General features: G+C 53.6%; 1 long non-coding RNA gene across 1 annotated transcript in view; it reads left to right on the top strand.

The window, feature by feature from the left end:
• LOC116423813 (uncharacterized) overlaps nucleotides 1-22,571 on the top strand; it is a 141,604-nt gene extending 119,033 nt beyond the window's left edge. The window contains exons 4-5 of the long non-coding RNA XR_004234323.2: nucleotides 17,738-17,872; nucleotides 22,443-22,571. This is a non-coding gene — a long non-coding RNA (uncharacterized LOC116423813). The remainder of the gene's footprint in view (nucleotides 1-17,737; nucleotides 17,873-22,442) is intronic.
• The last annotated feature ends 3,837 nt before the right edge of the window (nucleotides 22,572-26,408 follow it).

The following is a 26,408-nucleotide window of genomic DNA, read 5'->3' as shown; positions in this document are numbered from 1 at the left end:
TCGATAAACGGCTGGGAAATGATTGGGCGATGGCCGGGGCTTGCGGGGGCCGTTCATACGCGACCTGGAAGCGTTCCAAGCTGGACACCTCTCCCGCGGAAGATACACGGGGCACGGTTCGATACTCGGCCGGCGTGTAATGGACGTTTACACTTCTGCGGAAACCGGCGCGGCGAGACAACGGCTACAGGCCCCCGGTGTCCCTCGCATCCTCTCGAAACCTTCCGCCCCCCCGACCGCCGCCGGTGTTAATTTATTCTATTCTCCAGCGTGAAATATCCGAAGCGTGCTCCGGCGAACGGGCCGCGGGTAAAAAGGGTAGAGCAGCGGGGTATGAATGTCTTTAATAGTAGCACCGTCGGTTGACGCTGCGAGTTTTGACAGACAGCTCCTCGGGGCACAATGGGGGGCCGAGCGGCGCACAATGCGGCCCCGCACAATCGCGCGGAATTATACATGCGCGTACGGGATCGCTTAGGTCGGGACGCGGAGGGCATTCAGCGCGTTAGCCGAATAGGAATACGAAATTCGAATACAATATACGCGGTTTAACCTGCTGGATCTTTCCCCGTCTCTTTCCGCCGTTCGCCCCGCGCCTCGGCGAGTGCGCCGAACGCTCTAACGAAGATAGACACGGGCACCCCGTCGCCTGCCACGCTCGTCTCGTCCTCCCCTGCGACGGGCCTCGTTCTTTTCTTCGCCCCCCCCGTTTCCGTTCTTCCCCGAAGGATACCTGTCCCGCCCTGTCCTGTTGCGTCCGTCCGTCCCCTCACCATCGCCGACCGATCCCCGCGACACTCGACTCGAGGAGCTTCGCCGCTGTCGTTTAACTTCGTTTCGTGGGAGCCGAACGGAAGAGGCCGGGCGAATCGACGGGGACAGGTAAGCAGCGAAGGGTGAAGCGAGGATGAGGATCGTTACCGGGAAGAATCCACGGGTCGCGCCGCAGCCCCGACGTTTTTATTATTATACAGCGGCGTTATTATTAGCGACGTCGCCGTAAGAGGACGAGGGGATCCACCGACCTTTTCGGTGTTTAACGAGTACCAGCGAGATGTAACGCGATCGTTCTAACGGGGAACGGCGTTCCTTTCTTCCGCGGGGAACAGGGATAGCGACCTTTGTGTCCGACGTCAACCCTTCCGCGGTCCAATTTTCGAAATTGGGAATTCTAGACCCGTTCCGTCTATTGTGTTCTCGCATTGTTCGACTGTGTCGCGGGAATAGGCGGCGAGGGTTCTCGATGAACGGGAGACAGTTAAGGGTGCGATGAATTCTTCTAGACGGGACACCCTTTCTAACAGTCGCGTTACCGTTCGTGGAAGTCACTCTTGTAAGAATTCACAGCCGTTGATATTACGTCGGACGAGCTGTGATGCAATGGGCGGAACTTACTCGTCGGCTTAATAGAATCCGAGGATCACGAAATTCGATGTGAATTTATTCCGAATCTTGAAATGCGGAAAACGCGGTGCAAAGAGAGCGCTCGACCACTCGCCGAAGCTGCCATCGGAAATCGTCCATGGGGTGAATAGGGTGGTTTAAGTTGCGTATTGGACGACGAGACGGCGCTTAGGTATGCGACGCCGGTAGTGGACGCCGGCGTTCAGGGGCATTTCTTCGGCGCAGTCACGTGTGTTTACCTGTATACGCTCGCAGGAAATGTATTCACCGGTCGCGTACCCTTCACCCGTGACGCCAGCTGGTTCATTTATCTTGCAGGGACACTCTTCTCCAGACCCCTTTATTTTTCACTCGGTATGACGATCTCCGACGTGCGCGCCCCTTTATCCCCCGGAGTCGTCCGGTTTCCTCCCCTATCGACGTGACAGCGATCGGGACGAAGGTCCTTTTGTTTATCGAGATCGGACCCAGCGCCGCGGCCTTCCGTTGATGGTTCAATGGCTGCCGGCGACTCGAACGTGAGAACTCCGAAATTATCCCGCCGATCGCCGTGTGCTCCATTTTAACCCAGTTCCTCGGAAACGACCGTCGAGATTAAGACACGACTTAAGATGACTTCATAGAGCAAAGTACACAAAATGGAAAAGGTATAATATTCAATTATCTGCTTGAATTGTGTTGCTATTGCGAGTTCGTGTAGTTGAATGTCACCGCATTTGGTAGCGTTATTTATAATATAGAAACGTTCTCAAGTAATCGCCCTTCAATTCAGCGAACTATAGTAATTCGAACCGGTTGCGGGTCACCGGCGACCATGGCATTCAACGTGTCAAAAAGAGATTCGGTACGACCGGGAATACGTTCAAAAGAGAAACGCGGTGAACAGCATCGAGCGGCTCCGCGTTCGGTTTCCAAAGAGTCGCGTGCACCGACGAATTCGCGTTCTCGTACAATAAAGATCCGGATATCCAAACAGCTTTGATCTTTCTAGCGAATTTCCAGATTTTTGGCAACAACAAAGCCTCTCCGCCTCTCTATCTTGAATGCAGACGAGCGCGCTCGCAGCTATGCCGGATGCAATTGAAATTTCCCTCTTTCAATCGGCGTCTCCTCGCGATCGTAATAGCGGGGCCATTCGCGCGAAAGGGTTGTCTTCGAAGCTTCTTGAAATCTATTGCCGCGCCAAGCCGGCCAGATCGATGGCCGGATAAAGCTCCCGAATTCGAGCCGTAGCGACGAACCGACGGATGAATTTTGTAATTTACTGCCGCCGCTCGAAGCGGTCGGTGGCTCGGGGCCGCCTCGGTCGTCTATCCGTTTATCCTTCTCCGTTCCATTTGTTACCTTTTCCTTCTCCCCGCGAGCGGAGCGCTGCCGCGGCGCGCCTCGCGCCACCTCCGCCCACCCGTGTGCCGTCCTTTCATTTTCTCCACTCACTTTTCCGGCTGTTTGTCAATTTTCCGCGCCAACGGGAAGAGTCGATCCGTCCTCCCCGCGCCGCCGCCGTCCCCCTCCTCGTCGGCATTCCGCCGGATGAGGATTTGATGAAGTAAACACGCCCGAGTTCTCCTTTTCCTCCTTTTTTCTCCTTCCTTTGGCACGGAGGGGCTCGCAGACGCTCGTCCTAACGCCGATTTATGCGCGCGGATCGCAAATTAATGTCGCTGCGCCGCGACGCTTCGTCTTCTCTCCATTCCCCCGCCCCTTTCCCCTTTCTCCCGGCGTTCTAATTTCTTAGACCGATCCCCTTTCTCCCGGAGACGAGAAGGAACTTCCCGTGAATCGGTCACCGCCGCAGATTTATTTTCCACCGTCGCGGCGATCCAGTTGTCGCGGCCGTGATACGAGCGATTAATTATCAGCGGTGCCTTCAATATTTGATAGCGATCGAAGGCTTTTTCGTCGGAGGGTTCGGTCACTCGACGGTAATCGGGGAATCCTCTTACGTTAGGCGGCGTCCCTGTTTTGCTTCGGTCGACGATCTTCCCCCGTAGCTGGCTCGTTCGGACGGTCCACGTTTAATTATTCCTCGTAAGAGGCTTACCATTAGACACGTCCTTTGGAATTGAAGCCGGCTCGGCGTCGTTCGAGTGCGTAATAACTTGCTTGTACCGTCCGACGCGCCGGCCGTGCACGCGATGGGAGGAGAATCGGGCTCGAATAGGTTCTAAAAGCTTCCAGCGAGACGGCCACGCTTCCTTTCCCCGTTCTTTCCTCCCCGATCGGCGCTAAATCATCGGACCGATCGAAACCACCGGAGAGTTCTCTTCTCCGCCCTGCCCCCCTCCCGGGCCTCGAGCGCGGAGAGCGGAAAGACAAAAGCCGTCGCCTCGTCGCGGAGTTCATTTAGCGCGACGAAAAATTGGAGTCGCCGGGGAAGTTCGAGGAATGAAAATTTCGAACGAACGGCCGGCGATAACGTTGCCGGGAAACACGTTGGGATATTACTAAAGTTTCCCCCGGCCGGGAGAAGTCGAGCCTTTTTAGACTGGCCCAACCCCGCGCTGATCCATCGGTCTCCAGATTAAGGGGTTGCAGCTGAAAGAGCGCGATCGTGCCGATGGATTTTTCGCGCCTCTAAAGACCGGTCGCCGCCCACACTCCCGCCGCCCGCCGCTTCGCCCTTCTCGCCGGAGAACTTTCCCGCGGCCACGATCGTTTTTCTATTTGCCAGCCCTGGGGTGGCCGGAGGGAGAAGTTTCGCCGGGGCCGAGGAAGAAGTCGGGTCGGTGTTTTTGTATCGGCGGCCGCCACGCAGCCCGCACATTTGATTGTGCCGCGACGTGACCGAAATAAAGCTCGAAGGCCACGGTTGCATTTCGTATCTCGAGAATCGAGGGTACGTGTCCGAGCGAACCCGACCGCCCTTCGAACGCCGGTTGCGAAACAACGGCGAGCGCGCCGGTCCGGTCGAAGCCCGAAAATCGCGGGGGATTATAATTTCCAGCCGTCGATACGGGAGAATCAATTCTCGCTCGCGCGCCGCGGCGAACGAGAACGCCGCCGCGCCGTCGGAACTTCCCCATCTTTCACCCCTTTCGACGGACCGCGCTGTTCGGCGCCGATGAAACGTGGCTCCGCCGTAAAATCGAGTCACCTGTGAAATTACCACGGCACAACGGGCGGACCTCGCGGAATTTTTATCGCGTCGGATGAACCGGCCACCCCCGTCCGGCAGTCGATTCCCGATTTTCCGATCGCGTTCTCTTTCCTTAAGAGCCTCCCGGCGTATTTCATTATTCTCTGTTCGATACGCCGACAGTCCCGCGATCGAACCGTAATTACCGTGTAATTCTCGACGGGTTTCGCCGGGGGACAGCCTTCCGCCGGCATAATATTCCTGAGAACAATTCTGTCCCCGGCGCTCGCGGAACGTTACGGCCATTTGCCGGTGATTCTTGCGGGGAAAATAGGGAAAGAAGAGAGGAGGAGGTTGAATCAGGGATCGAGCGGGAAACGTCCGTTTCCATTGGTCGCCCATGGGTCCGTCCGCTCGTCGGACGGAGACCGGGCCGAACTTAAAGTGTAATTAACGAAATGTCATCGCGCCGCGGCCGATGGAGTTCAAAGGATTTTACCCGGTCGAACGGACGGTGCCACGGGGGCGGGGAAAATCAGATTGACGACGGGATCGACGTAGCGGGAGACAAAGGTTAGTGGACGCCGGGTGGCTCTCGGGGCTGGAAATGCCGTTAAGTTTGTTTCCTTTCGCCGGAGCGTCGATCCTCCGGCCGGACGTCGAACTGGACAATCCTGGGGGTAGTTTTTGCGAGAGGATCCCGCCGATTAGGGTCCGCGTTCACCCCGGCGGGCGTTAACGTACGATCGCCACTATATTTCCCCGGCGCCCGGATCCGCTGCACGCCGGAAACCGTTGGAATCGCCGCGTTCCGATCTCCTCGAACAAATCTTCCCCGTGCGAGCAACCATTGCCCGCCTAACGAATGGAAACCTCCCCACCCGAGGAGACCCCGAACGAAATTTTACGAGCGCTCGTTACTTCCGCCACGATTCTTCAACGTGACTAACGCCCGCGAAGAAACTAATAAGGTAAGTAAAGTCTCGCGCCCACCCCCGTGCGCTCGGATGAATCTTTTCTTGCTTGCCGCGTTCGATCGACGAATCGCTTCTAACGGTCTCGCGACCGCACCCTGCAGGCTCTTGTTTTCCACGGCCCGCGCGCGTAAAGTACGACGACCGGAAAATCCGGTAATTAAAAGACGAAAGCGAATCGGACGAGCTACGATCGTTGTCGGATTATTGGAAAGGTGAAACTCGATTGTGAAATTTAGTGGTCCGGCGGAAATTCAACAGTTAATTTTGGTACTGATATAAATTAGATCTCTAACTTTATGCGAATGTATTGATTCATTAACGGCAACACGGGAGTTTCTATGGAAAAGTACCGTCTTGACCACAACATTCACGAAATTAGAGAGTTATCGACAATTACTTATTCGAGAATATCTTCGAAATTACCATTAAAACTACCAGAAGGAACGGAATGGCTCGACGTCTCCTTCCAATAATTAGGAAGATAACGGATGTGTCTCTAAGAAATGATTAGAGAAATTCATTCAACAATACGACAATCTAATTGTAATTGAATTAACGTCTCAATGCATGCAGCCTCGAATTTTCCGTAAGGAACTCTCGAAAGTCAGTTGAACTGCTCGGTAGGTCAAGTGTTAAACTCCCCGGCGTCGAAACTCCGTCCGCGCGAAGGGAGACGCGCGCCGCTCGTCTCGCGTTCACGGACAAATCGACTATTCACCGGGACGAGATCCATTGTTTCCATAATGCGAATCCTTCTCTCGACCCCTAAATACGTTTTCGATTCCGACGTCGGGCTCCTCTTCGGATCGACCGCGAGAGTTTCTTTCGCCGAGGCCTGTTTGTCTTTCCTAACTCTCGAGGAGGTAGGGATGTTATCTGCCGCGGTTCCCAAGGAAACGCGCGCGCCCGTCTCCGCGAACGTGCCGTATAGAATTTGAAAAATGATCGGGAACGTTGCCGGCTGTAATCGGGCGCCGAGGAGAAACAGTTACAATCGGTCCGCGGATAAAATAAAGCGCGCCGTTCCGCGAACAAACGAGCTCGTCTAGTATCGAGCTTCCTCGGCTTCCTCGCGTATTTCTCCGCGGCCCGTGCTGTACACTGCCGACCGAAACTTTCGAATTGCTCGGCGAACCGACGAATGTCGAGATACGCTCGTTAATTACGCGAATCAACGCCGGGTATAATCGTGACGAAAGAGCGAGGAAATATTCGAACGGCCGATTTCGAGAGTACTCGAATCGGAAACCAGTTTCGCTCTACGATAGAATTGCGCTCGTTCGACACGGGCGAAGATCGGAAACTTTTGGTCCACAGTGTATCTGCTCGATAAACGCGAGGCTCGCGTTTGCGTTGAAGAGACCGGCCCATCGTGTCGCGATGAGAAAGGAGAGGAGCGCGTTCAAGTATCTGCCTACCTCCGGCACATCCACGGACCCGCTTTCACCTCTTTCTTTTGGAATTTTTCTCCCCTGTCATCTTAACGCTGCCGCTAATTAGAGTGCCCTATAAGCGGCTTTCGAAGCTTCCCCTGTCCATTGTTTTCACTGTCCTTAAAGGACGTAACTTCCTCGAAGTCGCCCCGATATTACAGGCTTCCCTTCTCCCCTAATAGCCCTCCATGCCTTTTTTCGTTTGAATTCCGTTTTAAATAATTCTCCGTTCGAAAGAATTACACTTCGACGTCCCCGATAGCTGAACAATTACAGCGGCATCGGGGAGAAGGCGAGTCGTTCCGTGTTTCGAACTGGAATCGACATCTCTCCGCCCGGAGTAACGGCGCTCGCGTTGATAATGAAAACGACCGGAGTAATTAGCAAAAAATATTGTATCGAGGTACAGAAGAAACGGGGGAGGAACGGAAGAGTACGAGGACAGGCGAGCAGTATAAATACGTTGACCGGGGATACGCGTATTCTTTATCCCTTTGACGATAAAATCGCGACTAAGAGGACATCGTTATCGGTCCGGGCCGTTATCGACGTGCCCGCCCGTCGATCGGAATAACGCCGACGAAGCCCGCGTCGTCGGTACGAATGTAATCGGAACGAAAGAAGTCCACTTCGCGAAATTGCAAATTTCGCCGAAGGGTCGTTAATGTTCCCGTCGATGATATCGACGCGCGGCCTGCACGGCATCAGCAAATTAGTCAGTTCCCGAAACGCGCTCGTCGGGGCCGCCCGAAAACGATAGCCGGCCGCCGCCCCGGTCCGCCCCTCGCCCGGCGAAATCTGACTTCCGGAAATGAACGCGATCCCGATGAACCGCGGATTCAATTAACATTCATTGGGAATGAGTTTTTCTGCGTCGAAAAAACAGCTGCGGGGGCGAATTCGACGGCGGCGCGGGGCCGGGGCAGCAGGAAATCGAAATGGAAGTCAATCAGCGGATTATTCTACGGGTATTCTTGTTTATCGAGCGGCATCGCAACAATTCCGTTCGCCGGGCCGGCTCGGCCGCATTCGGCGCGGACCTCTCTCCCGGTTAAAAGCTCGGATTCACGTTGCACGGTGAATTATTTCGATCGGGCGGCGAGCGGTTAGAATATTTGCCGCGCGTAGGAACTCGGCGCAATATTCGAACGCATTCTCCGACCCCGACCAGTTTTCGGCGCGCCCCGCCCGTCTGATTTCGCGTGCCACCGGAACCGTGCATTTCGATAATCACGCGGCGAACGTTTCGATCGGCAACGCTCGCCAGACACAGAGAACCGCCGCTCCGTTAAAAGTCGGGACCGCGAGTATTTTCCGCCGCGGATCGGACCCTGAAAGAAGAAGACCGCTCGAAACCCCGACGCGAGCGAGTCGGTTATCCGAAGATCTCCGAGGCTGAGGATCGGTAGTTTCTATGGTTCGTGGAACAAAGATCGCGGGCAAATCCGCGACGATCGCTGAGAACGGCGGGTCCTGGATAAATCTGCGCGTCGAAGGATTTATTCGTGGATCGTTGAGTCTATCGAATAGAACGAATCGCGGCGGAACGCAACGGAATTCGGCGGAAGATGAATTCCTCGTATGGGATAACGCGTTATCGCGATCTCGCGGCCGCCATTTGTCTCGGCGACGTATTTCATCGGAACGTACCCGCCTTAGAACGTATCGAAAAAATGCGAGGAAAGCGTAATTTATCGACTACTATCGCGAATCCTGAATTCATTCTGCCTTTGGAAAGACGCGCGTACATTTTCGATCACACTGAAATCTCTCGATACCTCTGAGCCTTGTGTTTCTTCGATAACAGACGAGAGGAACGATTAAGATGTCGAAATTATGTAGAGCACACTGCGCTCGGAACAGACAATTCGCGTATCGCATCTGCTCGAGGTAGTTTCGCAGGTCCCGCGGGACTGCGATGCTTAGGCCTATAGAAGGCCGGACGCGTTCAAATTCGATCTAGCGCAGCGCGTTTATAATTGCAGCCGAACGTTCTCCCTAGTCTCGAATTACCGCTGAAAGCATTCCCGAATAATGGAGAACCAGCAGAAACGGCGGAAAGCACTCGGCGCGAGCATATAGGCGCGCTTAATACGCCCGCCGAATTTACTCGAGTTAATGAAACCTCAAATCGGTTGTCCCGTTAGCCTGCATCGTAATTGATCGCGATCACTTATTTCCCGGCGTGCCAGACCGATCGACCGTGCGCCAGCGTTAATTGCCGATTCCGAAAATGCGTAGGTCCACCGATCACGCAGCCCTCTGAACACCGGAAACCAGTGAACGTGTAAAAACTAATGAACCGTTGATACCCTGATTGTAAGAAACACGCGACGCGGGACAGACGCGCATCGACGCGCAAACGCTAGATTCATTGATGTATAATTTATTCTACTGTTCCCAGAAAGCTTGATGTTCGTTCGTTTAGATCCTCGAAATCTGAGGTCTAAAAATAGACTATTAGTACAGATATTCGTACGATTGCATCGATCGACCAAACGTTTACCAAATAATGTTTCCAGACTTCACCATGCGCGAAATCGAGGCACCCGGTAAGCCTAGCGTTAATAACGAAGACGTAACACGGCGGATCTTCCTCGGGCGAGCGTTCGACGCGCAACGATCGCAAAGTCCGGCCGCTACGGGGCATAATTCCGCGGGAGTCTCGTTGCCGGTGCAATCGAACGGGAAATCCTCGCGTATCCTCTCGTCGCGGATTTCAGTGTGCCCGGGTGGGCTGGTAGTGCCAGGCGGCCTAGTTAAACCCGATAGCGGGCTCGGCAGTTCGATGTGGAGTGGGTGGCGGAGAAAGCTTTGAAACGAGAGATTTCGTCCGTTTATTTGTCATATCGATATCCTGGACGGGCCGTAATGCACGGGCGCGGAAGCCCGTCGATTCGCACTGGATTCACGGCGTTGCCGGTCCTCCCGCTCCCCCATTTTTTTTTTCCCGCCCGGTCCGCCTATAAATCTCGCGACGCAATATTGCGGCAGCGACGCGAGCGTTCGGCTCGCGGAACAAACGAGGGGCGAAAGGAGGGAGATGAAAAGGGAGGAAAAAAGAGGGGACGCGAAAGACTAGAAAAATCGAAGCGACAAGGAACGCCGAGAGACGCGGAACGGGGTCGGAGGAAGAAAAAAGAAGCGAGAGGGAATTATATACAGCGGTGGTAACGATCGTCGGGAGGTTGCAATTTACATCGGGCCTCTCTCGCGATCGCCGGTCGTGGCCCGACGCCGGGGGGACGGGCCGAATTTTTGATTGCCCCGCGACGATAACGAACGACGACCACACGCGGAAGCTCGTAACGCGCGTTAATTAACCAGCGATAATTAGCCTCGGGCCCGTACAGTCGTCTGCGGGCTGCCGGCCGGCCGCTCGCCGCTGCTTCCAGCAAGGCTGTTGCCTTCGAGGCTTCGTTTTTCCTCGGCCGAGACCGCGGCGCCGCGGCGCCCGGCGGATCTTTCAACGCCGTCCCGCGCTTTGGACGCGGACGGTCCGCGGGACCTCGATCCTGCGGTGTCCCGGCGAAAGGAGCAGCCGGCGGGCATCGAGACCGACGGTAATTTCCGGGGGATCGGCGGCTCGCTCTCGTTCCGTCCTCCCCTCGCCGTCTCCCTCGCGTTTTCCATTACGGTCCGCAAGATTTCCCGCGTCCTAGCCGACTCCTCGCGGCGCTCGCTACCCGGCGTGCGTGTAAATTGACATGTTTCTCCGACGGAACCAATCCCCGGCCTACTCGGCGAAAGCGTACGACCTAATGGCACGCCTGCGCCGGGTGGGGGTTCAATTTTCTCGCTCCGCACAAAGAATCAAAGGGCGAGGGTGTATCGTTTAACGCGTCAGACACCGCGCGACCCTGAAACCCGGCCTCTCGCTCCCTGCGACGCTCGCTTCTCGTCGGCTTGATCATCGCGCCGCTCCGAAGGTCTCTCATTTTCGCCGCGCCCTTCGCGGCTAACGAGGTTAATAATAATTATGGATTTAAATAGGAGTTTATGAAGTTTGCGAGGCTAGGGCCCGCTCCAGGCGCGCCGCGACCCCCAGAGGTTCGAGCGCGTCTAACTCGTCGCGCGTGGAAACGCGAACTTGACGCGCTCTCCGAGGGAACGCCTCGCGCGGGAAGCTTCCGCGAAGATCCTCGGTGCGAGGGGAGTCAGCGGAGAATTTCTTTACGCGCGTACGTCGGCGCGCCCGACCGATCGAACGAGTTCTCGCGGAGCCAACCGACGAGCAAGAACGGAGTTCACGCGCGTTCCTGCCGGAGCCTGTGTTCGCGACTCGGCTGCTACCGTCGGCTTTGTTAATTTCCGAGCCGCCAGAACGAGGCTTCCACCTTAAAACGAACCGAGAGCCCAGCGGCAATGCCCCCGTGCCCATCCGATGAATTCTTTAGGTCTCGGGTCACGGTGGCGTCTCGAACTCTTTCCCTCGAAAACAGCGTCTTCCCGGGCGCGGACGGAGGAGGTAATCTCGCGGGTAATTAGAATAAATTAAAGATTAAACGCTGCCGACTGAAACGGCCGATCCGTCGGCGGAGGGTGCAACGACCCTAAGGCTCGCCGGCTCCGGAAGCCGCGCGTCCGCGCCGGCGATGCGCCCTGAAAGGCCCTTCGAAAGACACCCCGGGCCGAGCGAATGCTCGCGCTCGTGGAAACGCGAGCTTAATCTACGCGAGGGAGGGGGAGGCTCCCCGTTTCGGCTGGAATCCGAAGAATCTTGAAAAGCTCCGCGAAACAGGTTCGCCCGGATGAAAACGCGGCGGCGGAGGAGAGAGAGTGCTCGATAATCGCGCGACTGCGGCGTCGCCGAGATTTTCCCGGCCCTTTATCCGCCGGCATTTTTGTCCCAGGCCGCAGAGACCGCGCGTCCCTCTTTCATCCGTCGCGCGGTTTCCTTCGCGCGCCGGCTTTTGTGGCGGCGAACGCGAGCACGGTCGCGCGCGATCTTTTGAAACGATTATTAGGGGAAGAGTTGCAACGGGAGAACGGCCGCCATTGGTCGCGGAGGGTCCTGGCTCCCTTTGATCGGTCGCCTTAATGAAAGGATCGCCAGCGGGGCGATGCGATACGCGGCGTCGCCTACGGCTGGCAAACGGGAAGCGAAGTGACCGGAGGTGTCCGAAGGGCCGGCCTTCGTAAAACAACACCGGCGACCTAACGACCCCTCGATCTCTCTCTTTTTGCCGGCCCCGTCTGTTCGCGGCTGTACTCGCGCGCGCGCGCGCACGCCGCTCCTCTGTACGTATCGTTCCGTCGAGAGGAGAGCGCCGGAATCAAAGGGGCACTGACTAATTCGATAATGCACCCGCCGCGTCTCTGCGCGCTAAGAGGCGTGCAGAGGCGCGGAGCGTCGGGGAACGAGCTTTGATTCGACCGGTCTGAGATTACAGAGGGGAAAATTGGATGCCGAATTCCGATGTCGTGTACACCCGCCTCGAAAATTACGCCAGGCCCGGGCTGAACCCCGCGGGAAATCCTTTCGATGTCTTTCCGCGCGCCCGTTTACGATCCTCGTGTCGTCGGCGGTACTTACGACCGAATCGATCGAGTTACCTATTAATTCGGGGAGTTGAGAAGAATCCAGGCTGCTAAGGGAAGTTATCGAACTCGGGAATTCGAAATGTGAAACTTCGCGCGAGTGAGTCGAACCTAATATATCGCAGTTTCCTCTGCGCCGAAGTTCATTTTGGAAAATGCAAAGTAGAATGTTGTCGGCATGGTGGAACAATGTGTTTTTTGTTGAAACCTTTTCTTGGTAATTCTTAGTGTCCTCAAGATAATCGGGAGAGTTTGCGTTTTCCTTAAGGGGTGGTCTCATTCGAGCTTCTCGAAATTCTTGACTTACTCTACTCACGAAGTTCCATGAATGTAGAATTTTCGCGTTCGATTCCCTTGTTCGTCGAATCGTTCCACAGAGATTCAAAGGTTGATACTCCTATTAAAAGACCAATCCTCTAAAACTACCAGGCGAGTCAGAACCGCTCATCCCTAATCTCACCTTCCAGTTATCAAAAAGAAACGTTTCTCCGAAGAACCGTTAAACAAATCAGCAATACGTCAACCGAACGACGAGTCAATTAAAGCCTCGACACACTCTCTGGTTACAGAATTTCAAAAAGTCAATTTATCCGCTCGATAGGTCCTGTTAATCATTCAACGGTCGAACGCCTTCCGTCGCTTAACCGAGCTCGTCGACAGGCCGCGACGCGGATAACGCGTTAATTTATGCGAACTGCGCGGATACTTTCGTAATAAACCGAGGCGAACTCGGCGCCAAGAACGCAACGAGGCCGTATCGACGCGCGGCGCGCTTCGTTCGGGCCGAGTGTCAGTTCAGAACGCGGCGATCCGTGCGTAATGAACGGCAGAGAACCACGCTCGAGAGCGCGAGTCAGCCAGCCGACCGCTGTCCGTTGCACATGCACCGATGCAGTTGCACCTGGCCGGAACGATCCTTTGATATCGGCCGATTATCGTATCGCGACGGATTTCGCAATCGGCCTCGCGCCGGTTGCAATCGACAGGCTCGCGGTTTATTGGTCGCGCCAGCGAGTCGAGCACGCCGCGCCGCGCGTCGTCCTCAACGTTTCTGTTTCCCATTAAACATCGTTTTTCCTCGCGCACCCTGCCCTGCCCCGACTTGCAGCGTTTCCTTTGACGCCGCTCCGCGACCGTCGCTGCCCCCGGACAGAGCTACGAACGCTCGATCGAGCCCGTTCCACAGAATTTTACACATTCAATTTTCCACTCGGCTCGCCGGGGTTTGTTTAACGATTAGAAAGTGCCGTTTAATCCCGGCCACTGTCCGATCGGACCGAAACTAATCCCCGCACTGCGGTCGCGGCTTTACAGGCAGCCTCGCCGGCCAATTTTCGCTCTTTGAAAATCCACTGCCCTCCCCGCAGTCGCGACTCAATCATCGTCGCTCGCTTTTGTCTGGCGCTAGAAATCGACCGGTTCCGCTCGGAATTGACGTCGAACGAGTGTACGCGTATCTAGGAAAGACGACACGCGATTATGCAACGCCTCAACAGGTTGCTTTTAAAGGCTTCGCTGTCAAAGAGCGCGCAGCAGGATCCTCCCCAGCTGGTTCCCCGGACAAACGTTTTTTCGATCGATCCTAATTCAGACGGAAGCTTCGCCGACTCCCCGATTGGCTCCGGGCATTAGGGGCGCCTGACCGTTTACGAAACGCGAGAACTTTCTCTAGATAAGTTTCCCCGATTGTCCTTAAAGCAACCATCCGTGCGACCCTTTGTCTCCGCGTTCCCTTTGTCTCGTCCCGTAATTCGCTGTACATCCACGGTTCGCGGGGTAAACATCCCTTGAACTAAGATCCTCCGCGTTGCTAGCTACCAGCGACGATTAAGAAGATAAAGATCTAAAATGCGCACCGATGGACGACTACTCTAATACATCGATGCGTACAGGCAAATTTCTAACACAGATACTCCCAGATTACCCAGTTCGATTTCATTGAAAACCGAGCAGCACGCGTCGCTCTTTTCTTCCCGCTCGATGATAAATCCCCGTCGAACGTCGCGGCCGATACGAATGACGAATTAATAACCCACCGCTCGCAATTACGTCGCGCGATCGCGAGATCGTCGTCCGCAATAATTCTTCGGCGAGGGGGGAATGTCTCCCGGAGGTTCTCATTCGGCGCGGCGCGAGGGTCGCGGAGGGTGAACGCGTAAACACGGAAGTGCACGGCTCGGAAGGCGTTCCGCGGCGGGCCGAGATGAATTATGAATTCGCCGCGATCCTTCCATCGGGCGTAATGCTTTCCCGATACTCGCGGTTCCGCCGAATAACCGTACAAGTCCGCGGATCAGCGTTCCTCCGGCTTCCCGAGAGCCGGCCGAACGCGTATAAGTACCGCGCCGGCGTTCCCCGGCAGCTTCCGGAGATATTTCAAAGAGCCGGGACTCTTTCGCGGCAGTTAGGACGCCCCGTTTTTCCGCGATTCTTCTTCGCGATCGCGCACCGACCGCGAGAAATATTTTCCCAACCGTCGAGCATCCTCCGCCGTGTAAATACTGGTGCGCTCCGTTGATCCGCGATTCGATCGGAACCGGCAATCCCTGTTCCCGCGATTCTCCCGGCCGATTTCGCCTGAATGTCGATATCAATCCGCCGGTTTTTAAACCGCGCCCGCGGCTCGCGACGCTCGGTCGCAGCCCGTGCCCCATCCCACCGTTTCCCGGTCGGATCCCCGTCGCCGGCGGGTTCCATGGTAAATTAAGCAATCCAGCGACACGCCCGCGTGAACGGCGCTGATGCCGTCTCATTCACGGTTTCGGATGCCTGGCGAGCCACCCCTCTTCTCCAGCCCTCCCGCGCAACCCGGGAACCGCAAACCGATCGCTCCGGACTTATCGCTTATCCGGATAGCTTCCGGAAGCGTATCTTAACGGCACGACAGGAATGCGCCCGGGGGAAACTTTTATTCGGAGGGACTCGGCAACCGTCTAGACCCGTAATCGATCGGGCATCGAGCGCAACTCGATGGTTCCTTTCGTCGGCGAAATACGCGCAGCGCGCGTGAACGAGAGAATGAAGCTGAAGTTGTCGGGATGGAGTACGATCCGCGGTGAGACGGGATCGAACGAGGTGCGACGAATTCTGTCGGGGGCGACTCTGATTTTTATTGGTGGAGCTTTCATAGATGCGACGAGGGCTTCGGTATTTCTAAGGAAGCGTATTAAAACTATTGAAACTATCGAAACACTAAATTGAACTAAATCAATCTAAAATGATCTTATGTAATGACTAACAGATGTTATTGTTCAATTCACTTACGTCAGATCTGAACGAGCTTTGGTGCAATTATCATCGATAACATTTTACGTGCGCCTGTGTACACCGAAACCAAATATTTAAATTGCCTTTAAGCGACGATAGTGGTCAATATTTTCTTTCATTTCGCACGACAGCATCCGGTTTTACATTTATCGCTCGGCGTGGCAATTATCTACTACATTCAGCAGACATTCAGTTTCCAGCCTAGTAAGTTCACGAGTGCTTCCTCTAAACAGTCCAAACAAATCGATGGTTCGTATAACGAGGAACATAACAAGCGTGCCACGCCGTCAGGTACCCGAAGATGGCGGAAGAGTATCGAATCTTTTCTCCGTGTTCCGAGCCGCCGCGCCTCATCTAGCGCCAGAAAAGAGCGGAAAACGCCCGCAAGGCATGAATGGTCGCCGAATATCATCCTCTTAGCAACAATCTTAATCGTATTTAAAAGTTATTCGCTAACCTGTGCACGGCGCGCGGAGAAGGGGGTTCCTCCGTCTTCTTCTAGAGCCGATGGGCCGCTGCCTGAGCGCTACAATCAACCTCTCGTCATTCTCGAAAGCAACCGCACTAAGCGCTCTTTGAAAGCTCACAAAGGAAATTAATTCCTCGAGTGAAGCTCCCCTGCGGAAGATTCCGGCGTGTCCGAGGAGGCTCCGCTTCGGATGCCGCGAACAAAACGACGAGACGTTCCGCCCCTACCCCCGTGACGGAGGGCGGTTAGACGCCGCGCCGCGCCGGGTCGGAAGAAAAGCCGAACCGAGGCGAGCGGCTGCCTGCGCGGAGCCAACTGGAGCGAAAGGGATGAAGATGCTAAGGGAGATCGGGGGTTGGGACCGAATCCGAGAACGAGGGAGACGAGTACAACGGCACCGATCCTCGGCGCATCGTTTCTTTCGTAATTCGGAGCACCTCTCATTACCCATTACCGCTATCGCTTCCTCTCCCTTCCTCTTCTCTGTTCGTTCTTTACCAACAATCCTGATGCTGCTGGTCTCCTTTGCTCCTTAACACGTTCGCTACCGGTGCTTGTTTCGGTGACGGGCTCCTCAATTATATTTTCTTCGATCCATTAAATCTTCTAAAGACATTAGAAAAATGAAACTGAAACGAGTCGTTGAGTTCCTAAGTATAACGTGGTTTGTAATTGCTAGTAAGAGTATCCATAGCATTACTTTCATTTTCAATTATATTTTCTTCAGTCCAATGAATCTTCTAAATAAGATACTAGAAAAATGGAACGAACGAGTCATTCAGTTCCTAAGTATAACGTCGTAGTTCATAATTTCTAATAACGATATCTATAGCATTCATTTTATTCTCATTATGTAAAATATAGGATTACAACCGTCACAAATATATGACGCTGGTAGCGAAAGCTTCGGGACGTCTGTTTTCATATTCTAGCAACCACTTTACCGCCCACCTCCCTTTCACTTGTGTTTCTCAAGTCCATTAGTACCTGGAACATGCGAGCTGTCTTTTGTTCATGCTGCGAGATGATTCCTGTATCGGGACATCGGGCGAAATTAATTTTTCTCGAGATTTAGAGGGGTTGGGAAGATGGAGGTTTGTCTTTATACGGCGTTCTAATGCGTTCTGCGTCTGACAGGCGGACGCGGCTCTCTCTGTCGATGCGCGCGGTCTGTTTTGGAAATACGAGCCACTCCGCCGTGCGAAAATACGCGCGAGAAAATGAAATCAATCGACTCTCGGCGGGGCTGCGCGAATTTCCACGAAAATTCCGGCGAAACCCGGCGGCATCGTTGATCCAGGGTAACCGTCGGTTTCTGGCTCGTCACGAACCACGGGAAGCGTCATCGATCGCGGGGATCGATCGTCGGCCAGCGTTAAACGCCGACGGTATCGCAGCCGTCGACTCGTTGCGCGCGGTAGCGAAAGCGCGGCCTGGAACCTGCCGCGCGGATCGCGTTGGAGATCTCTCGGCTGGTCGTCTTAAGGGTTTTAGCGAGCGAGGAACGAAACCGGAGCATTCGCCGAGTGATTTAGGTGGTTTAATTAAAATTTCTTGTATTTTTCAGACGGAAAAAGGTGGTTCCTGAGAGAAGGGGTTGTTAATTCTGGACATTCTCCCTGCTAGATGCGTGTTAATCGTGTTTTCGACGCTGGCGCTTGTCCTGGAGCCTGCCAATCGACTTCCTTCCTACATCGAATCGGTATTAACGATACATCTAGAACAAAGTAATTCCTGATTGATCACTGTCGGATATATATTTCTATTTGTCGAGTTATTCCATCGATGGGTTCAGTAGCGTATATATTTTAAGAGTCGTTTCGATGACGCTTCTCTGGTGTACTATCGAAAACTGTCAGTCTATCTGTTCGTAGAATCAAATGAAGTTTACTTATTCGTCTTCCTTCTAATTACTCATATCTATTTTTATCGCCACCTGCTTAGAAATAGAAAGATAGAACGATATTCAGAATGTTTCTATACGAAAATAGAAGAGCGTGATTCAGTTCCTAAGCTGAAAGTAGCAAGATAGTTAGATAATTAAGCAATAAGCAACAGCAACGAACAGGAAACTCAGTCGTAAGGCGTAAAGATAAAAAATAACGTCACCTTCGTACACGCGCGCGACACAGCCGTCGCAACTCGACACGGTTTCCGGTTGTTCCGCGAACGGTGAAAACTCGCGCGAAGTTTCCCCAGCGACGTTTAGGAATTCGCGCGAGCAAGAGGGTTCACGAGGCCGCACACGTAATATCGAAGTTGCGAGCGGGACCACGCGAGAGTTGCAGTAACGGCCCTCGGTAACGGGCACGCTCTTAACATTTCAGGAGGATGCGTTACGGCGTCGATAACGCGGAACGGTTCTCGTCCGCGGAAAGAAGCGTCGCCTCCGTCTTGACGTAAAAAGCCTAAGAAAATGTGCGGAGCGCCTGCAATCCGCCGATGAGCGATTTATCACGGGTCTCCCGACCGTCGACGGGTCGACGGAACTGCGGGAGATCCTCGATGGCCAATGATCCGTGCCGAACAGGCGGCGGAGTACTCCTCGACTTAATGGTTGGATTTTAGAGAGATTTAGAGCCGAGAATTTGATTACACACGGATACCGTCCTTAGACGCGCGTTTTACAGAATCACGCAACGAAGGAAATCAACGTCTTCAACGATACACGTGCACATTCGATTTAACTTCAACAGTAACGTCCATCGAGACTTCTTTTTCATACGTTTCTCATGAATGCCTGTCTTCGTGTTATTCAATTCGTATCAGTTCGTACGAAACGAACTGCAAGCGTACGAAAACTAGAATCATTTGCGTTCTCGAGTAGAATTCGAGTAGGTTCAAAGAAAATCTGTGTATCGAATGGAGAAGTGTCCGTTGCTCTCCGCGTTGGACTCGTTTGCGTGTAACATCTTCCACCTTTGTTTCTCGCGGGAGCAGGGAAAATGGGATCGTTCGATGGCGTCGATGATAGCGCGATATTTCTCGCGAGATACAGGAGCCAGCCGGCGACGATACGGCAGCGCCTCGTAGGCAGATGGAGTCAGGACAGCGTGAGATGCGCGTTACTCTCACCTGGCTTGGCCCATGGACCGTTTCCATCGGGACAGGGATGCCGGTTACCGAGCTGGCGTTCGCCAAAAGCCCCTCGACGTCTCGTCTCGGGCCCGAGCCGTCGCCCGCCCTCTCCCCCACCTCCTCCTCCTGCTAGGCTCGGCAACCCCTTCCGCGCGTCCGTTGTCCTCGAGGATCACGGATGATGCATCTTCGGGCGGGTGTACACCGCAGCCACGATATCGCGTAATTGGATTCCCGCGGTGGATTCTCTCCCTTTAAAGGGCCGAGGCTAAAGGTTCCATTGACACGGCCAATTCGGGGATAATTCGAAGGGGTTCGAGAGGCTCCAGATGCGGGGCCGTGACTCCGTGAGGACGTCCTTTCCTTCCGCGAGCGGCACAAAGGCCGAGAGGCTCTATGACCCTCGTTCGAAAGCCGTCGAAGGGCTCGCCGTACCCTGCCGCGAATTAAACGGAGCTTAATTCATAGATTAATAAGGACCAAGAGGCGGACGCGCTCGCAGACCGATCGTTCCTCCGATTCGAGGGGCCATTCTCTTCCCTCCTCGCATCCACTTTCGCGATCGATCGCGCGACCACCGACGAGCGGAATGTCGCGATGATTGCATTCGCGGTAGGAAACATCGATGTTATTTATCGTGAGGCGTTATAGGTTCGCGATCAACGCGGCGTGTTTAAGTTACCGTTGGAGAGGAGTTCGCGGAATTGTAAATGAAACGGTGAAACGTGGTTAACCGAGTCTCATTTCACTTGATCCGACTAGTCCCGCTGCAGTTAAGGGATTAAACGAACGTTCGTTCTTCCGATCCGCCCCGGTAGCACGAAGAAGACGGAAGGACGCGCGGCTCGTCGAACAAGGGATTCCGGCGGGGCTCCACGGGGACGCGGTTAGACGGGTGAAAGGCGAGACAAATATTTCCACACTCTCTCGACCATTAAGTGGCACTAGAGTCGAGCGTCGCGGCGGGTGCGCCGGGTCGGCGCGATCGACAAAAGGAGAATCGCGAAATTCGCGGCCGCCTGAAAGCGGCCTGTCGCCGGGCTCCGGCCGACAAAAGGGGACACCTCTCGCGTCTCAATAAAACCGTCAGCGTGGCGGTCTGCCGCGGCGGGGGACGGCTGCCGTTATGCTGGTGACCGCTTTCATGAAATGTCGCGGCCGGGCAAAGGAGCGCGCGCCGCGGCCGAATTCCTCGACCGCGCCGGCCGATGCGGTCGCCACCATTCTGGAGCTGCGACGATTATGTCGCGCGGCGGCTCCGCCCCAGAGGAACGATCCCCGTGGCGGCGGGACAGAGCCGGGACGCGGGAAAAGCGAATTTAAGAAGAGGAAGGGGGACCAAAGGGATGAGAAGGTGTGGCAGAGCGTGCGCGACCGAGCGGAAGCATATAATTGTACGATGGACATGGCTTTATAGATGGAACTGGATCCGGGACGCAACACCGGTGCCTGCGGGACGCCATTATCGAGCCGGCCAGGTGTCCTGTCGACGCCTCAAAGAAACCGTCCCGTCTCCTCCTTACGAGCGACGCTGTCTGGTCGCTTCTATACGTTTGTATACGTTGCGCTTTAGACGCGCGGCCATGTTCGGATAAAAAGAATTAACTTTCCTTTGGTTCGCCGTTTGCAAAGCTGTCATCCCCTTTGTGCGGTCCCGGCTAGGCCGGCTACACTTGTCCGGGGCCTAATGTGTCGGAAGACCATAGACTCCGGTCTATTTGGGACAACACTTTGTAACCTGGATCCTGCTCGTCATTGTGACGCTAATTTATTTATCTCGGTGGACCTGGACTCTTCCTGCTTCGTATCTAGCGCTGTATGCTTCAGTAACGATACCTATTTCGCGTTTCAGAGGTTAGAAGCAAGTGAAAGTAGTTCTCTCGTGATAAACTTTAACGCATTCGTTAACTCCTCGTTAACAACTCGTAGAAAGAGCAGAAGACGAAAGAGGGGAAGAGTAACCGAACAATATTTCTAAATATTCGAGCGAACGAGCAGGCCCGACTGATCCAATTACAAGAGCGAGCGGTGTCGATGAATGGCGCCGATCCGCTTCGCGATCAAATATAAACACGATCGTCGGACGGTTCTTCCGTTGCGTGGCCGAGCGGCTCCCGGCGCGAGAGCAGCCAGGTAAATCACCGTCGGTAGCAATTTCCCGAACTCGGTCGACGCTGCCGCGATGGAGTCCGTGAAGCGTGGCGGCAGTCATTGTATCGGTACCGTCGATGCCCCGGCCTCGATCCCGGCCGGGCTCAACCAACCCGAAACCACGTGTTTTCGTCGTGTATGATCTCCCGTGGCCTGGCATCGGCCGCCGCGCGCCTGCACGTGTGAGAGAGCCGACATCTTCTCAGCGGGGCAGGTCCGTGTTCCCTCGTCCCTTTGACGTTGGCTTCCACGAGGAACGCCATCGGACCGTGAATCCAACGCTCGCCGATGAAGCCGGCGCGGTCGCGGAGAGCCGCCGTCCCACAAATCCTGGCGTCATCTTCCCGTCCGGGCTCCTTTCCGTTCTCCTGCTCCCCGATGCGTGTCGCGGCCCTCTCCTCGCGGAGGAGCGACCGCCCCGAGACCGGGGGTAAATGAAAAGGAAGAGAATGGCTCTCCTGACGCCCTGAAAGCCAGAGATTGCCGGGGGGACGCGTAAATTATTGGATGCCATTTGGGGGACGCGTGCGAGCAGTTTCCCGGCCGCATTACCGACGCGGCGATAAATATGGAGGACGTCCGAATTGTCGGAATGTCCGGCTGCCATTTGTGGAAGTGCGCGCGTTAAGGTACTTCTGGCTGTCGTTCCCAGGCGCCGTTCTACCGTCTTCGCGAATTCTGCCGCAGTCGAACGTATCACCGAGTTTTCCGGGTGACTGGGATCCTCGGATACGATAGGATGTTATTTGCTGAATCTTCTCGAAAGATCGGTCCATTAACGCTTACGCGCCGTGTAGTCGCTGGCGACTGACGCTTTTAAATGACTAGGTGACAATCGTAACGTACGAGACAATCTGAAATGATAATAGCGTAATGCGAAGATTGTGACGCTAAATAGTTAATTCCTTTTCTTTGCCACGGAAGGGAAACTCTACGGGGAGACGATTAAGATTTTCATGGCGTTTGACGTGTTAATATCCGAATATCCGTGCTTGATCCGCGGAGAATCGTCTAGCGGTCTTATCACCGTCGCACTGTTCTAGATATCTGGAGGATCGAACGGTTCTGTTTCCGGTGGAATTGAAATGGAAATCGGGATCAGCCAAGTTCATGGACACCGTGGCCGCGAAGGATTTCATCGATCGCCGGAGATCCCGATGGATGAGATTCGCCCCGAGCTGAGCGACAAACCGACGGATTACAGACTCGGAGTGGTGCCGGGAGCAAAAATCCGGTGACATTGTCCGGGAATCCAAGTCGAAACTCGGCTTATTCGGTGTCGTTTCGGTGAGCCTCGTTTGAAAAACTATCGGCAATTCGCCGGCATGGACGCTCAACCGTCCGAAAAGTTGTCCGGTCTTCGCACCTGTGACGCACTCTCCCTTTTGTCCCGGTGGAACGGGGGAGATCTCCGAATTCGGCGAATCGTTAATGACACGACGCGCCGGCTCGTTAGAAGAGTTAGCCTAGCGTGATCGAATCGGTGAATACGCGAGCGGACAATGGGCCGAAGATCGTAGAGGCCGTGGGGTAGCGAAGAAACAGGGGCGCAGACTCGAAACGCGACACCTGGTTGTCTAATTACCGATCTTTAAAGGACCCTCGGAGAATCGGCCGTCCCCGATGCTCGTTAAAAAGGATGTCCCAGTTTTCGCGACCGACCGAAGGATCTGTCCCTTTCATTGCACACCGTTGCGTTCTCGTCTAACATTCATCGACTGATTCATTCATAACAACGTTCGTAATCTACAGTTAACCCTTTGCACTCGAGAGGTGACTATCTCACTCACCAATTGATTCCATACAGTGAAAGTATTAAATTTGATACTTAACCCTTTGAACTCTGTAGGCTCCAATATTGCACCAGTTCTAATATGAAACATTTCAATTTTAAGAAAACTACCTTAAGATTATTAGATCTTCCAAATATACAAAGTTCGTACTGAGAAGGGAATTAAATGTGTAACAAATGTTATAACATTGCTAAGGGTTAATATTAAACTTCGTGTAATGCATCAATTTGAGAAACATTCAAAATAGCTGTGTCCCTCGATGTAAGTGTGATTTCTCGTCAAGTTAGTTTCACAAAATATCCCCTCTGTCTCATCAGGAGACGTTGAAATATTTCGAACGAAAAACTTCCGAGCGCAAAGGGTTAACATTGAATTCCGCTCGACTTCATAGAGCAAAATACACGAAACGGGAAAAATATAATAATCATCCGATTGAATTGCATCACTATTGCACGTTGATCCACCCGAATATCGCGTTACTTATAATACATAAATGTTCTCAAATAATCCTTTAACCGAGTGAACTATAAAATCCGATTCGTGTTAAAATATCCGCATTTTCTAACGAGAATTTTCAATCGGCTACCGGAACACACGACTCGCAACGCGTTGCCTCGCGATGTCGCCGAGCAGTCTATTTCCCGCGAAGCGGCGTTTTCCAATTTCCGCGTTCCACCGTTTCCCGGGGATTCTTCGCGGCCCGAAATAAATCGAGGCCCGACGAACGGCGGGAGAAAGTACGGGGGGACCGGATGAAAGCGGCGAAAAAGAGGGTCGAGTAGAAATTAGTCGAACGCCGCGCTGCCCGTAGGACAATGAGGAGACCGGGCCGGGCACGTATCTGGCCTGGTTCACGGACGCGATAGCGATAGCTTCCTGAAGGGCCAATCAATTTTTTCCCTGCCCCCGATCTACCTCGTTCTCTTCCCCCCCTATTCTTCTATCTTTTCGTTCCTCTGACTACCTCCCCTCTCGCTCTTTCTCCCCAGTTTTTCCGCGGAAACCCACGGGTGACACGAGGCTCGAACACAGAGGAACCATTCATCCATCGGAATGACCCCAGAGGCGCCAATCAAACGCGTCGCCTCACCCTGAATACTCAATGGAGATATAGAGATACTGCAGCCGGTACGCCAATATTAATAGGAGGACGCACCGTCCTCTCGATTCCTCATCGATCCAACCTTCAGCCGCCGTCCGTACTCCAGATTTCTATTTTCGCTCTGGCCGGCTCCCGACTTTTGGATTTCGACTTCGAAAACTGTGACGATCGTGCTTTGCGTGTTTCGAGGATGAACTCCTTTGCGGAGCGCAAAGGATGATTTTCATTTGTGGGTAATCACGCTTTGCGAGGGTTGATGAAAGGGGAACCTAGATCCTCGACGTCATCGGACGTTCAACTCTTGAACCTTCCTCTTTATCGCTCTGTACGGTTCGACGCTGGAACCGCTGAGCTTCAATTAGTTTCTCGAAATTCCTATATGGAAACTCGAAGGGTGCATATATCGACAGTTTGATTTATAATCCAGTCGACGTTTCGGTAATATAGTTCCTTCAATCATTTCTCGAAGTAACGTCTGTTGCCTTTTTAGTCATTGCAAAATGCGTTAATGAGGAATTAAATAGAGATAAGAATAATAATAGCCATCGGCAGATTAAGGAATGGAGTATCTAAGGTATGAATCAATTGAAACGCGACTGTGTTTCTGGAAGAATGAAGTATTGATAAACAGTCTAAATTCAGATCGAAGAGTGAATGGAGCCAGAATCCGCTCGCAAACGTACGATCGTAAATTATTCAGCCGACTGTCTCGGCACTGTGTAATATTAAATACTTCTAAACGGATTGCGGAACGAAAAGGAAGCGAGTATCGCACGGTGACCGAGTAATAGTCGCGATAGGTGTTGGCGTTTCCGTTCGGTGACAGCGTTATTTGCGTCGACGGTCGAGAATGGATTTCCAGTAACCTCGTAGTCGGACTGCGTCAGAATTCAACGGTACTCAATAATTCAATCTCAGCGGAACGGCGGTTGTTAATTCAACCAAAGTATCGTCGTTTCCGCGGCGTCGTTCGATCCGTTTCGTCGCGCTCCTCGCGACCTTTCGCGTGGCACGTTCGCCGTATTAATCGGAGGTTCGCGTGAACCAACGTAAAACGCGGAACGCGACGACCTTTCTTCTCGAGTTAGACGCGGTGCATGTTAATACTCCCGTAGACATCGAAATGTCCGCACTTTTCCGAAATATTGAGACAGAAACCAGCGAACAGTTGACTTCACTGAAATTTCTCCATGGAAACCGCGAGAGCATCTGTCGAGACTTTAATCGATTAATTTCGCTAATTTCAAATTTAAGAAAGAAATAACTTCTGTAATTCATGAACTCGGTAATTCCAATAATTGATGATTTCAATCATTTCGATATCCGACGATTTCAACAATTTCGCAGGGGAATATCAATCAACATTGCAATAATTGCAAATGGAACAAACCCGAAATGTCATTTCGACCAGTATGGTACTTCCGGTGTTAAAACGATACACTAATAGAGTGCACACGCGACCGATTCCAGAATGAAAAACGTGTACACGCTACAATAGCTATTGATTATTACCCAACAACAATGATGCTAGTCTACTGTGCGAAATATTAAACAATATAACAGGCACGCGCCAATAGCGTCCGTTTTCAGCTTCAATTACGTATCCCGCCGTCGCCGAAAAGGAATGTACAGTACCCCCGACCGAATAACGAGGAAAGTTTCTGTAATTAAAGGTTGCTATCAGTCGATCTCCGGGAACGCGGAACATTATACCAGCGAGCGCGCAAATGGGTCCGATCTGTTTTCAAATGGAATTCAAGTTTCATTCGCGGCTCGCGTTTCCATCGTTAAAGAATTTTCCCCGGCGCAGTCCGGGGATCAGCGGCGACCGGTTAAAAAGGCAGCGAATGAATTTCCGCGCCGGCTCGTTCGGATCGCGCGAGGTCGAGGCCGAAGTGGGAATGTCATCGAGACTCCGGCGGAACGTCGATATCCGTATTAATCGAAGCCCGCGTATTTCCCGGCGCTATTATGCACGTTTACGGGTGCGTCGCGACGCGGACAGGCACGCAGCCTCGCGTTACCTAAAACGAGCCATAGAAAGCGATTTCCCGGAGGCCGGCGCGCGCTGATCCGAGCCCGCATTATCGTGGAAGCCAGTGGTGCGCTCGTAA

This window comes from Nomia melanderi, chromosome 8 (assembly GCF_051020985.1).
Source record: "Nomia melanderi isolate GNS246 chromosome 8, iyNomMela1, whole genome shotgun sequence".
Classification (NCBI taxonomy): domain Eukaryota; kingdom Metazoa; phylum Arthropoda; class Insecta; order Hymenoptera; family Halictidae; genus Nomia; species Nomia melanderi.
The sequence above is the reverse complement of the archived record's forward strand: the minus strand, read 5'-3'. Positions and strand labels throughout refer to the sequence as shown.